Raw genomic sequence first — 14,086 nt, 5'->3', positions numbered from 1 at the left:
CGCTGGCAAATTTATGCCGCCCCGACTTTTCCGACAACCGCGAGGCTCGAGTTCGCTCTCCACGTCCGAACCGGACTGGCGGTCCGTCCGGGAACCAAAACCGGTCTTCTCCGGTTTTTTAAGGTGCAAAGGCCTTTTAGCATAGCAACCACACGCCAAAGCCCAATACCGACGGGGGTCCTTTTTTTTGGATTTATGGATGGATGTAACATCCCAAAATTCTAAATTTTGGAATGTTATAATAAATAGATAGATTTGACTGATTGTTTGATTGATTGTCTGAAAGTGAGTGAATTTAAAACTTTTTGAAAGTTAAATGAGAGGGAATAAAAGGACTTTCCCAAACTTTCATATTTGCTTTCTGATCTCCATGAATTCAAATTCTTTTCAAATACAAAACCCTTAAGTGAAGATGATATGACTTCTTCCATTAAATTAAATGAAAGGGTATTTGGAAATATTTGAAATTCATTTTGAAATAATTCAATTCTGAAACTTTATGCAACTCAATGATTTTCACGAGAGAAGATAAAATAACTTCTTCAAATTATATGAAATATGAGTTGGGAGTTTCAAAGGATCAATTTCAAAGTTCTTTTGAAATTATTTTCAATTTGGATTTAATTGAGTATTATTCAAATTATTTTTCTTCAAAAACAAAATACATGGAAAATAGGGTAACATGATTCCCTATAATAGAAAATTGGAGAGAAATTAATTTGAAATCATTTTGGTATTTTTAAAATGATTTTTACTGGATTTTATTAGAGCAGAATCACTCTTTGAATTATTTGAATTTTTCTGGATTTTATTTGATTTTATAAAAATGTCCATGTTGTAGAAAATCTTTTTCTGAAAATTTTGATATATTATATGCCTATATAATATTTTAGTTTATTTTTAATTTTTTTTTGTTTTTGTTTTTGTTGCCTGTGAAAAATGTTTTAAAAAAACTCTTCGAACAGTGCCAGGCCGAAGCCCAGCACTGCTCTCTCTCTCTCTCCGTGCCAGGCCAGCCGGCCCAGCCCGCGTCGCCCCGTCCCCGACCTCCGCTCGGTCTCCCGAGCCAGCACGGGAGCGCCGCCGCCACCATGGACGCCGTGTCGCCTCCGGCCTCCTCCTCGCCCCCTTCTCCAAGTCCTCCTCCCCTCCCCTCCTATAAAGGGCGCCGCCCCGGCCCCGTTTCCCTCTCTCTCCTCTCGCTGCGCCCCGCCGAATCGCGCCGCCTCGCCGGACTTCGCCACCGCCGCTGCACGCTTCGCCGCCCTGTGCCGCGCGCCGCCGCCGCTGCTGCCGCCGGCCTGCTGCTTCGCCCCGCGCCGCTCCCCGCCCTAGCCGCGCCGCCACCCGCCGCTGTCGCCGCTCCTCGCAGTCGCCGGAGCCGCGCCGCCCTCGTCGGAGATCCGCCGCCGGTTCCTCACCGAAGAACCGCCCCGAACCGGTATAAAACCGCCCAGGTCCGGTTTATTTTCCTTTATTTCGGTTTTCGTTTAAAAAACGGTTTAGTTTTTTTTTAGATTGATCTATTCAGAGAACGTTCGCTGGTTAGGTATAGAAAACGAACGTTCACCTTTTAGTTTTTTTTCTTTTTCTGTAATTTCGGCTAGGGACCTAGATGTGAATACTTTATTTACAGAATAGTCCCTATACTTCAAACAAGCACAACTTTTTACTCGTTAGTCCAAATCCAACGAAACCAACGCCCACTTCTTCGTTATGATCTCCTCTATCCAGTAATCCAACTCAAACATGTTTTTGAAAATTTTAAAATTTGAATTAGATCAGATTTGAATTCAAACTTCTTTTGATCATATCTTTTTATCCGTAACTCCGCTTGAGTTGATTCTTTTTGCAAATCGAAGCTCTTGACCTAAATTTTCTGATAAGGCCAAATTCACATAATTTTGGTACTATTAGAAATTGTTTTATGTTGCAAGAGCTATTTGCTTGGTTTTGATGTTTCCCGAATTGACTTCTTCGATCTTTCTGGTCTTTTGAGTGATTGCTTATGTGTGGTTACTATTGCTTGCTTACAATAGATTGACCGGAGTGTGACGAGTAGATCTATCAAGAGTTTGAGTGCGAATCATCTTCATCGACATTGCAAGCAAGTTCACACTTTGATCATATCCCCTTCCATACCCAGTTTTATTGCATTAGATCAATCCTCACACATTGCATGATTAGGATCTAATTAAATTATGGGATGGGAAGTATATGAGGTAGTACCTATTACCTGTTTATTATCAAACCTTTGGGAGTTACTTCTACGTTTGCTTATTATGCCATGCTATGCTAATAGACGTGGATTGGGTGAGTGATATCCATGACAGATGTGAGATTGATAATTAAGGGTTTATCTAATGTGGCAACCTAACACACATCTGGATGGATTGAGGCACCTGGGGTTTCCAGGATTTGCCTGTTTTTATTTGGACCGCCACCCAGGCCCAAAGGGATCATGAGATTATTCATACTAGAAACTTCTGTGTGCAGCCACAAGCCATTATGGGCTCTGGCATAGTTGACTAGGTTGTGCGAACTCTTATAGGGTAGACTAGCAGATGTAGGGGAAAGTAGGTGTACTGGTCTATCCGTCGTAAGGTGCTAGCGCTTCTGAAAGACTGTGTCTCGGTCATCCGTTTCTCAAACACCATGTAGTGCGAGAAATCCAACGGAGGCGATCGAGTCTTGTGGGGAAAAGTGCGCAAACCTCTGCAGAGTGTATAAACTAATCATGATTAGCCGTGTCCCCGGTTATGGACATCTTGAGTGTTTAGTTCTTGGATTATCCTGTTGATCTCATCACGTTACTTTAAATGAATATTGTTGGGTTTAATGATGTTACTTAATTGGGATTGAGAATGCTGTCAACCATTCTCAATGTTCAACAACCACCATGATAGTTAATTAAAATGTATTCCTTTGCAGTAGGGAAAAATTGGCTTTACGCAAAAACCTTATAACCATAGAGCTTTTCCACCAGCCAAATATGCATGTAGTGATAGTCTTTATTCATCATTCTCTATGGTGTGAATTTGCCAGTACATTCAATGTACTGACCCGTTCCGGGCTGCAACGTCTCATGTTGCAGGATTATCTTACGACGAGTAAGTGATACGTTAGGGTTACGATTTCTACACTCAACTTTGCCGTTGGTGTTGATGGGAATCCACAACCTTGTTGCTTCCGCTATATGGATTGAGGTAATAGTATTTACGTTACTTTATACATGTGATTTACCTCTGTTATAAATCCTTCGAGTACTGTGTGTGTCAGCATACCAATCCAGGGATGACACTTAAGCACATAGACTTGACCCATTCGGGTCGGGTCGCTACAATGGATTACATGAGAGCAACTAATTGAGGAGCACTCCTTCGGGAGTGGGGCGCTCTCAGCGGCTGCCACGTGTCGCACTCTCGTCGCTCTTATGGGATTTATTTATTATTATTTTTTCGCACGCATTTTTGGCTTTTTAGATGTTTTTTCAGTTTTTCACCGGTTTTCTTACCTTTTCGACAAAAAATTTCAAAAAATTATTTTTACGCAAAAAAACGTGTTTTCTTTATTTATTTTCTTCATGAGAGGTACGGTTTAGCTTCCGCGAGAGGCCCATGCCTCTTGGAAACAAAAAAATGTGTTTTTTTTTCTTTTTTTTCCTTTCGTGAGAGGCACGGTTTTGCTTCCGCAAGAGGCATGGTTGTGCCTCTCGGGAACGAAAAAAAAGCATTATCTCTCTTTTTTCCTTTCGTGAGAGGCATTGCTTAGCTTTCGCGAGAGACATGGCCCTGCTTCTCGGAAACGAAAAAACACATATTTTTCCTTACATGAGAGGTACGGTTTTGCTTCCGTGAGAGGCATGGACGTGCCTCTCGAAAACGAAAAAAAATACATGTTTTTTTGTGCTTCTTCGAGAGACACGGATTTGCTACCGTGAGAAGCATGGTTGTGCCTCTCGGGAACGGCTTTCAGAAAGGGAAAAAATAACATGCTCCTGGTTCGGTTTTTTTATGAGAAAAAGTTCGTCAAAACTTATCAATGTGGGATCTAGTTTTGAAGATCTCGACGCGAGGAATCCAACAATGAAAATGGTTCGAGATTTGGACGCATGGTTTAAGAGATAAAATGTTTTGAATAAACGGATCTAGAAAAAAAGGAAAATTCCCAGGTTGCGACAAGCGACGCACATGCAGTGCGCCACATGTCGCAATCTGGGGATAGAAATCTTTGAAAGGAGTACTTCTCAATTAGTGATTTCGGGATTACATTCAATACTATGTGTATCGGCGCTTGCGTGTGGAAAAGCACCAACACTATCGGACGGCTCTATATCCAATGTTTCCTTATTGCATGCGCTGTAGCCGGGCGACTCACGGAGCGCCCGCTCCGTTCTCTCTCCTACTTTCTCTCCCCTCCAGCTTGATTTTTTCTGACGTGGAACGCCTTGCAGCCGGCTGACTATGCACTATTGCACTTGCTCTAAACAAATTGAATGATTCATATGACCAGCTGACCATTGTTTTCTCTCTTAACCACCTAATCTATCAAATACTGTTTAGTTGGGTTTGCTCACATGATTTGCTGACCTGGACAAGATCAAAGCAGTATTTGACCAATTGGGCTCTCTTGTCAGGTGACCCATCACCTTACACGTGCGCCGCTCCCATCAGCACTCATCCTTGCTGGCGCTCCCCTACCCAAGCTCGCCCTCGGGGCCACTCAACCTTGCGAGTGCGGTGTCGCCGCTGGAGCCGGCATGAATCTCCCTGCGTGCCATTGATCTCCTTTTTCGATGAGTCCCCTGCCCCTCCTCGGCTTCCTCCTCTCCTTAGTGCTCCTAAAGTCGTGAACCCTTCCACGAGCATCCATACGCCCTCACCGCGAGTAGTCGCTCTACCACCAATCATCAACGGTGAAGTCCTTGTCGCCGAGTAGCACCCCGGTCAAAGCCACCCTGCCATTTGGCTCCACCTTACTGAGATGAACTCCTGTCCTGGGGAGCCCTCTGCAGCACAACACCGAGCAAGCCAAGCCGGATGCACTTGTTCGGCATGAACTGAGCACTGACTATGCTCTGGCATACATGAGGGCAGAGGGGTTGTGGCTCATGGTAGGGCGCCATTGGTCAAATGCTGCTTTGACCTCACCCAAGTTAGCAAACCCACCATAGATGGTTTATGAGCGGCATTTGATAGATTAAGGGGTTGGGTAGTAAATTGACTTTTTTCTAATATCAAGAGGGGCTCATTTGGACGCTTGATACGTCTCCAACGTATCTGCAATTTTTGATTGTTCCATGCTCTTATAGTATCAATCTTGAATGTTTTATATACATTTACAGGCAATTATATCAATTTTTAGGACTAACCTATTAACTTAGTGCCAGTGTCAGTTGTAGTTTTTTGCTTGTTTTTAGTTTTCCAGAATATTAGTACCAAACGAAGTCCAAATAACACGAAACTTTTTAATGATTTTTTTCTGGACAAAAGAGACACTAGAAGCTTCGGGAGGAAGTCAGGAGATGAGGGAGGTGGCCACGAGCCATCAGGGCATGCCCAGGGGGTAGGTGCGGCCTAGTGCCTCATGGGCCCGCCTTTGCTCCGTTTGACCTAATTCCGCTTTTATAAATTCTCTAAAATCAGGAAACTAACAGAGAGCCACCAGAAACCCTTTTTTCGCTGCCGCAAGCTTCTGTTCTCGAGAGATCTCATCTGGGGGCCTTCTCCGGCACTCTGTCGAAGGGGAAATCAATCACGGAGGGCTCTACATCAACCTTGTTGCCCTTCCGATGATGTGTGAGTAGTTTACTACAGACCTACGGGTCCATAGTTAGTACATAGATGGCTTCTTCTCTCTATTTGATCTTCAATACAATGTAATCTCGATATTCTCGGAGTTTTATTCGATGTAATCACTTTTTGCGATGTGTTTGTTGGGTCCAATGAATTGTGAGTTTATGATCAGGTGATCCATGAATATTTTTTTGAGTCTTTTCTGAACTCTTTTATGCATGATTATTATAGCTTCGTATTTCTCTATGATCTATTAATTTGGTTTAATTTGGGCAACTAGATTGATTTATCTTGCAATGGGAGACGTGCTTTGTGATGGGTTCGATCTTGCGGTGCTCAATCCCAGTGACAGAAAGGGACATGATATGTATTTGTATCATTCCCATTAAGAATAAAAATATGGAGTTTATTCATGCGTGAGTTTACTTTGTCTACATCATGTCATCTTGCTTAAGGTGTTACCCCGTTCTTTGTGAACTTAATACTCTAGATGCATCCTGGATAGCGGTCGATGTGTGGAGTAATAGTAGTAGATGCAGAATCGTTTCGGTCTACTTGTCTTGGACGTGATGCATATATACATGATCGTTGCCTTGGATATCGTCATAATTATTTGCTTTTCTATCAATTGCCTAACAGTAATTTGTTTAGCCACTGTATGCTATTTTCAGGAGAGAAGCCTTTAGTGAAAACTATGGCCCCCGGGTAATACTTTTATCATATATTAAAATCCAAAAATACCTTGCTACAATTTTATTTACTTTTATTTATTTTGTGTTCAATCTATCTATCTACCACTACAAAATTTGATCTTGCAAATAACCGTTGAGCGATTGACAACTGATGCGGCTTGAGCTACGTCTGTATTTCCTCAAAGAGGAAAGGATGATGCAGCACAGCTATGGTAGGTATTTCCCTCAGTGATAAGACCAAGGTTACCGAACTAGTAGGAGAACCACGCAACACTATGTAAACGGCACCTGCACACAAAGAACAAATACTTGCAACCCAACGTAAAAGAGGGGTTGTCAATCCCTCTCGGGTAAAAGATAGATAAAAATTGTAGTAGATTGGATAAATAGATCTCGCAAGAACGCAAGATAAAATAAATAAATAAAATTACAGCACCGTATTTTTGGGTTTTTGACTTAATAGATCTAAAAATAAAAGCAAATAAAAATATATCTCAAAGGCAAATATAATAAAGAAGAGACCCGGGGCCGTAGATTTCACTAGTGCCTTCTCTCGAAAAAAATAGCATATAGGTAAACAAATTACTGTTAGGTAATTGATAGAACTTCAAATAATCATGACGATATCCAGGCAATGATCATTATATAGGCTTAGTAGACCGACTCCTGCCTGCATCTACTACTATTACTTCACACATCGACCGCTATCCAGCATGCATCTAGTGTATTAAGTTCATGGAGAAACGAAGTAATGCAATAAGAACGATGACATGGTGTAGGCAAGATCTATTCATGTATGAATAGACCCCATCTTGTTATCCGTAATAGCAACAATACATACATGTCGTTTTCCCTTCTGTCACTGGGATCGAGCACCGTAAGATTGAACCCATTACAAAGCACCTCTTCCCATGACGAGAAAAATCGATCTAGTCGGCCTAACTAAACCAAAGATTCAAAGAAGAAATACGAGGCTATAAGTAATCATGCATATAAGAGATCAAAAGGCTCAAATAACTTTCATGGATAAAAACATAGATCTGATCATAAACTCAAAGTTCATCGCATCCCAACAAACACACCGCAAAAAAAGCATCACATAGATCTCCAAGAGACCATCGTATTGAGAATCAAAAGAGAGAGAGAGAGAGAGAGAGAGAGAGAGGAAGTCATCTAGCTACTAACTACGGACCTGTAGGTCTACAATGAACTACCCATGCATCATCGGAGAGGCACCAATGAGGAAGATGAACCCCTCCGTGATGGTGTCTAGATTGGATATGTGGTTTCTGGAACTTGCGGCGGCTGAAACTGATTTTCGTCGACTCCCCTAGGGTTTCTGGAATATTGGGGTACGCGTCCTAGTGGGTTGTGCCCCCCTCGGGACACCCCTCTGGTACTTCTTTGGCCCATCATGTGTCTTCTGGCCCAGAAAAATTCTCCAAAAAGTTTCGTTGCGTTTGGACTCCGTTTGGTATTGATTTTCTGCAAAAAAAAACAAGCAAAAAAAACAGCAACTGGCACTAGGCACTATGTCAATAGCTTAGTCCCAAAAAATGATATAAAGTTGCTATAAAATGATTGTAAAACATCCAAAAATGATAATATGATAGCATGGAACAATAAAAAAATTATATATACGTTGGAGACGTATCGACAACCCCTTGTTTGCATTGGGTGCAAGTATTTGTTATTTTGTGTGCAGGTACTGCTAACGAGTTGTTTCATGATGTCTACTACGCAACTTTATTCTTGTAGACACATGTTGGGTCTCCAAGCGCAGAGTTTTGTAGGACAGTAGCAATTTTATCTCAAGTGGATGACCTAACGTTTATCAATCTGTGGGAGGTGTAGGATGAAGATGGTCTCTCTCAAACAACCCTGCAACTAAATAATAAAAAGTCTCTTGTGTCCCCACACACCAAATATAATGGTAATTTGTATAGGTGCACTAGTTCGGCGAAGAGATGGTGATAAAAGTGTAATATTGATGGTAAAAATATATTTTGATAATCTAAATAAATAAAAACAGCAAGATAGCAAATAGTAAACGAGCACAAAAACGGTATTGCAATGCTTGAAAATGAGGCCTAGGGTCCGTACTTTCGCTAGTGCAATCTCTCAACGGCGCTAATATAATTGGATCATATAACCACCCCTCAAAGTGCGATGAAGAATTACTCCAAAGTTCCTATCTAGCGGAGAACATAAGATGAAATCGTTTGTAGGGTACGAAACCACCTCGAAGCTATTCTTTCCGATCGATCTATCCAAGAGTTCGTACTAAAATAACACCAAATAATTTCAGATTCATAATACTCAATCCAAATTTCAAAGAGTGCCCCAAGATTTCTACCGGAGAAACAAAGACAAGAACGTGCATCAACCCCTATGCGTAGATTACCCCAATGTCACCTCGGGAATCCGCGAGTTGAGTGCCAAAACATATATCAAGTGAATCAAAATAACACACCAATGTCACCACGAGTATTCATTTGCAAGACATATATCAAGTGCTCTCAAATCCATAAAAGTATTCAATCCGTTAAAACGAAATCTCAAAGGGAAAACTCAATTCATCACAACAAGATAGAGAGGGGAAAACACCATATGATCCGACTATATTAACAAAGCCCATGATACATCAAGATTGTGACATCTCAAGAACACGAGAGAGAGAGAGATAGAGAGAGAGAGAGAGAGATTAAACACATAGCTACTGGTATAAACCCTCAGCCCCGAGGGTGGACTACTCCCTCCTCATCGTGGCGGCCGCCGGGATGATAAAGATGGCCACTGGAGATGATTCCCCTTCGGGCAGGGTGCCGGAACGGGGTCTAGGGTTTTCGGTGGCTACAGAGCCTTGCGGCGGCGGAACTTCTGATCTAGGTTAACCCCGAGGGTTTTTGGAATATTTGGGAATTTATATGGTAAAGAGAGGTGTGGAAGTCCACCGAGGTGGGCACAACCCACCTGGGTGCGCCTGGGCCCCCAGGCGCCCCCTGGTGGCTTGTGCCCCCCTCGGGGCACCCGCCAGGTGCTGCTCTGGCCCATTGGTGGTCTTTTGGTTCATAAAAAATCCACAAAAAGTTTCGCGATGTTTGGACTCCGTTTGATATTGATTTCCTGTGATGTAAAAAACAAGCAAAAAACAGCAACTGGCATTGGACACTGGGTCAATAGGTTAGTCCCAAAAATGATATAAAATTGCTATAAAATGATTGTAAAACATTCAAGAATGATAATATAACGGCATGAATACTTCATAAATTATAGATACATTGGAGACATATCACTGCATGATTTTCCCACTGGATTGATAACCTTGGTTCTTAACTGAGGGAAATACTTATCTCTATTGTACTACATCATCCCCTCCTCTTCGGGAAAATCCCAACGCAGCTCACAAGTATCAACACTTTGGTGCTATCATCCGAGATATGAAGGAATGTTCTTCGATAATCCCATAGATGAAACTTCCAATGAACATTATATTCAGAAAAAAAATAGAAAACAATTTCTAAAAATTCCACAATATTTCATGGTGAAATCACATTCAAGGAGATCTAGAAAAAAATGGATCTCCATACTCCTTTTTTGAAGTTTCTTTAAGAGCCTTTTTTTTTTGCTGTAGAGGCACTCACCCGAGACCTAGGGTAGGTGTCAACCACAACACTAATAGTGTAGCCATTAGATAACCGGATGAAAAGGAAAACTATTGAAAGCAATCACTTGAAGATTAAACTGTTGAGCGACCAAGACGAATGATATGATAGTGAGAGCAAGGGCACACCTACAGAGACAAGCTCTGACACACGTCGCCTCTGCCATACCGGGAAAGGGAACTCTATGCCCTTCATCCTAGGATCGATGGCGTTGACCCACTGTAACTACGTCGCACACACTACAAGAAGTGATCATCAAACCAGGCTCGACTGACCACATATTGTCTCGCTTAGCCGTCATACGACCATCAATCACGTCATCTCTTGCCCGTGATCCCAACGGTCCCTAGGCGGCACCCCAAGGCAGGTATGACGCACACAATGACGCCACCGCCGCCCAATCTGAGGCAAAATTCGGCAGAGAGCAGGTGAGGGAGTCCTGGATTAGGGGGTGTCCGGATAGCCGGACTATACCTTCGGCCGGACTCCTGGACTATGAAGATACAAATTGAAGACTTCGTCCCGTGTCCGGAAGGGACTTTCCTTGGCGTGGAAGGCAAGCTTGGCGATACGGATATGTAGATCTCCTACCATTGTAACCGACTCTGTGTAACCCTAGCCCTCTCCGGTGTCTATATAAATCGGAGGGTTTTAGTCCGTAGGGACAACAATCATACCATAGGCTAGCTTCTAGGGTTTAGCCTCCTTAATCTCGTGGTAGATCTACTCTTGTACTACCAATATTATCAATATTAATCAAGTAGGACGTAGGGTTTTACCTCCATCAAGAGGGCCCGAACCTGGGTAAAACATCGTGTCCCCTGCCTCCTGTTACCATCCGCCTTAGACGCACAGTTCGGGATCCCCTACCCGAGATCCGCCGGTTTCGACACCGACATTGGTGCTTTCATTGAGAGTTCCTCTGTGCCGTCGCCATCAGGAAGGATGCCTCATCCCGTCTTTAAAGACGGCACCGTTGCTAAGGGAGCTTTGGCTGTCGGCCAAACTCTCAGGCTAGGTGGTTTCCTTATGACCCCCCGTTCGGCTGCTGTGCCGACGATGACCTCTCGGGTCATCGAAAGCAATCTTCACGTCAGCTCGGAATTCGCCGAGAAGCTAGATCCAATGGAGCTCTCTTCCCTAAATGAGCTCTTGGATCGCTTCGCCGCCCTGGGAGTTGCTACGGATTACGACCAGATTGGGCCTAAACCCGATCTGAGAGAGATTAACTCTCCCCAGGTCACCCATCACGTTGCCGTGGTAGAGGGACAGTGCGGCGACCCTTCATCTATCTTAAGGACTAGCTATGTCCGGATTCCCGATCCCTCCAAGCCGGATACCCGCGGAGGGGAGGACATCACTCAAGACCTGAACTTAAAGTCAGGCGACGGGCTAGATTCATTGGACAGCGTCCAAGAATCCAAACTTCTGAGTTCGGAAACTCCTTGGCCCCTGGGTCTTAGATTGGGTGAGGTTTCAGATTTGATTCCACCCACCCACCCGTACATAAGCGATCTATCCCAAATTAGGCAAGAGCCCGAAGAAACAGTACATCATTACTGGGCCAGATTCCTCCTGGTTATGAACAGGATAAAGGACTGCCGCGAGGAAGACGCAATTTCATTCTTCTGCAATAATTGCACGGACAAGGGAATCCTCAATGCCATAAGTCACCATGATATTACACGCTTCGCTGACTTGGCATCCATAGTACGAAAGTACTGTGCGATGGAAAGCGCCTGGAAAACCGAAATAAAATTTTGGGACAATCCGGCCCTGAATACAAACCCAGTCCGAAATAAAAGGGTGCATCATCGCCAGAAACCCGGGTTCAATACCAAAAAGCAAAAGCCCTCTACAGGGCATGGAACCATACTGGAAGGATGGCTTAATGGACCCTGTAAAATTCACAGTGCAGAGGGCGCCACACCAACTCACAGCCTTAGAGCATGTTGGATACTCCGGCAGGTGGCAAAAATTGGCGAAGATCTTCTAATTCCAGAAGCCACAGAAAGCCACCCAGAGACACCAGTACGGTATTAACAGTCTTCGAGACTTTCGCATCAAATAATATGCGAAAAAGAACACTCCGCAGCCTTGCTGAAGTCTACCAAGTAGCAACAACAAACCCATGGAGTGACACGGCTATTACTTTTAATGTCAGTGATGAACCTAAATTCCGAACAGCCCGAGCACCAGCCGCATTGGTCCTCAGTCCAATAGTGCACGGCTTTCGTCTTACCAAGGTACTCATGGATGGCGGCAGCGGATTGAACCTCATTTATGAGGAAACCCTTCAAAAAATGGAAATAGACTGGAACTGCATTGAGCGAAGCAGCACAACCTTTAGAGGAATAATCCCCAGTCGGGAAGCGCGTTGTATAGGAAAAATTACACTAGATGTGGTGTTTGGCACGCCGGATAATTATAGGTCCGAAGAGGTCACGTTCCAAGTGGCCCCGTTCAGTAGCGGATATCACGCTCTGCTAGGGCGGGAAGCATTTACAATCTTCCAAGCAATACCCCATTACGGGTACATGAAGCTCAAGATGCCCGGGCCTAACGGAATCATCACTCTCGCTAGTGATATGGACATAGCACTCCGCGCCGAAAACAAGACAGCTGCATTGGCCCTCGAGGCGCTATCCGAAGCCCTAACGGCTGAGGAACTGACTGCGCTGCGCTCCACGGTGAATAGGGACGATGTGATACTCGACAAAAGATCCAAGTCCACCTCCTTTAAACCGGCAGACGAAATAGTTAAATTCCAGGTCCATCCAACGGACCCCAATAAAACAGCTTCCATCGGGGCACAGTTAAACCCTGATGTAGACGCCGCACTGCGAGAGTTCCTACGAGAGAACTGGGACATTTTCACCTGGCACCCTTCAGACATGCCAGGAATCCCACGCAGGCTGGCCGAACACAACTTAAATATCCTAAAAGGATTCAAGCCAGTCAAACAGGCTCTTCGGCATTTTTCTGAACCTAAGAGACAGGCCATGGCAGAGGAACTAGCCAAACTATTGGAGGCCGGATTCATCAAAGATATAAAACACCCGTACTGGCTAGCAAACCTGGTGATGGTACCAAAGAAGTACAAATCCTGGCGCCTGTGCGTTGATTTTAAAGACCTTAACAAGGCTTGCCCAAAGGATCCCTTCCCTCTCCCCACATCGATCAAATTATCGACGCTACCGCAGGACACGATTCGTTGTGTTTTCTCGAGGCATACTCCGGCTACCATCAAATAAAGATGGCAAAGTCAGACCAAGCCGCAACGGCATTCATTACACCATACGGCCCATTCTGCTTCAACACAATGCCCTTCGGGCTCAAAAACGCTGGCGCAACATATCAGCGCATGATTCAGACATGTCTGGCAAACCAGATCGGCAAAACAGTGGAGGCATACGTAGATGATGTGGTCGTTAAAACAAGACATGTCGAATCTCTAGTAGACGACTTGAGGCTAACATTCGATAACCTCCGAACATATGACATCAAGCTCAACCCGGAAAAATGCGTTTTCGGCGTTCCAGCCGGACAGCTCTTGGGCTTCATTGTATCCGGTAGAGGAATTGAAGCAAATCCAGCCAAGATCCGAGCTCTATCACAATTGGATATCCCGAAGGACCTCAAGCAAATACAAAAATTAACCGGATGCGTGGCGGCTCTAAGCCGCTTTATCTCCCGCTTGGGAGAAAAGGCCCTACCCCTTTACCGCCTCCTTTGGCGCACCGAACACTTCGAGTGGACGGATGCAGCCACGGCCGGACTCGATGAAATAAAAGCCATCTTGGCAACAAACCCAGTCCTCGCCACGCCAAACATTGGCGAACCAATGCTATTATACATTGCAGCAACCCATCAGGTCGTAAGCGCAGTGCTCGTCGTAGAACGAGAAATGGACGGACACAAATTCCCCCTTCAA

The sequence above is a fragment of the Triticum urartu genome, chromosome 5 (assembly GCF_003073215.2).
Source record: "Triticum urartu cultivar G1812 chromosome 5, Tu2.1, whole genome shotgun sequence".
In the NCBI taxonomy this organism is placed as follows: domain Eukaryota; kingdom Viridiplantae; phylum Streptophyta; class Magnoliopsida; order Poales; family Poaceae; genus Triticum; species Triticum urartu.
The sequence above is the reverse complement of the archived record's forward strand: the minus strand, read 5'-3'. Positions refer to the sequence as shown.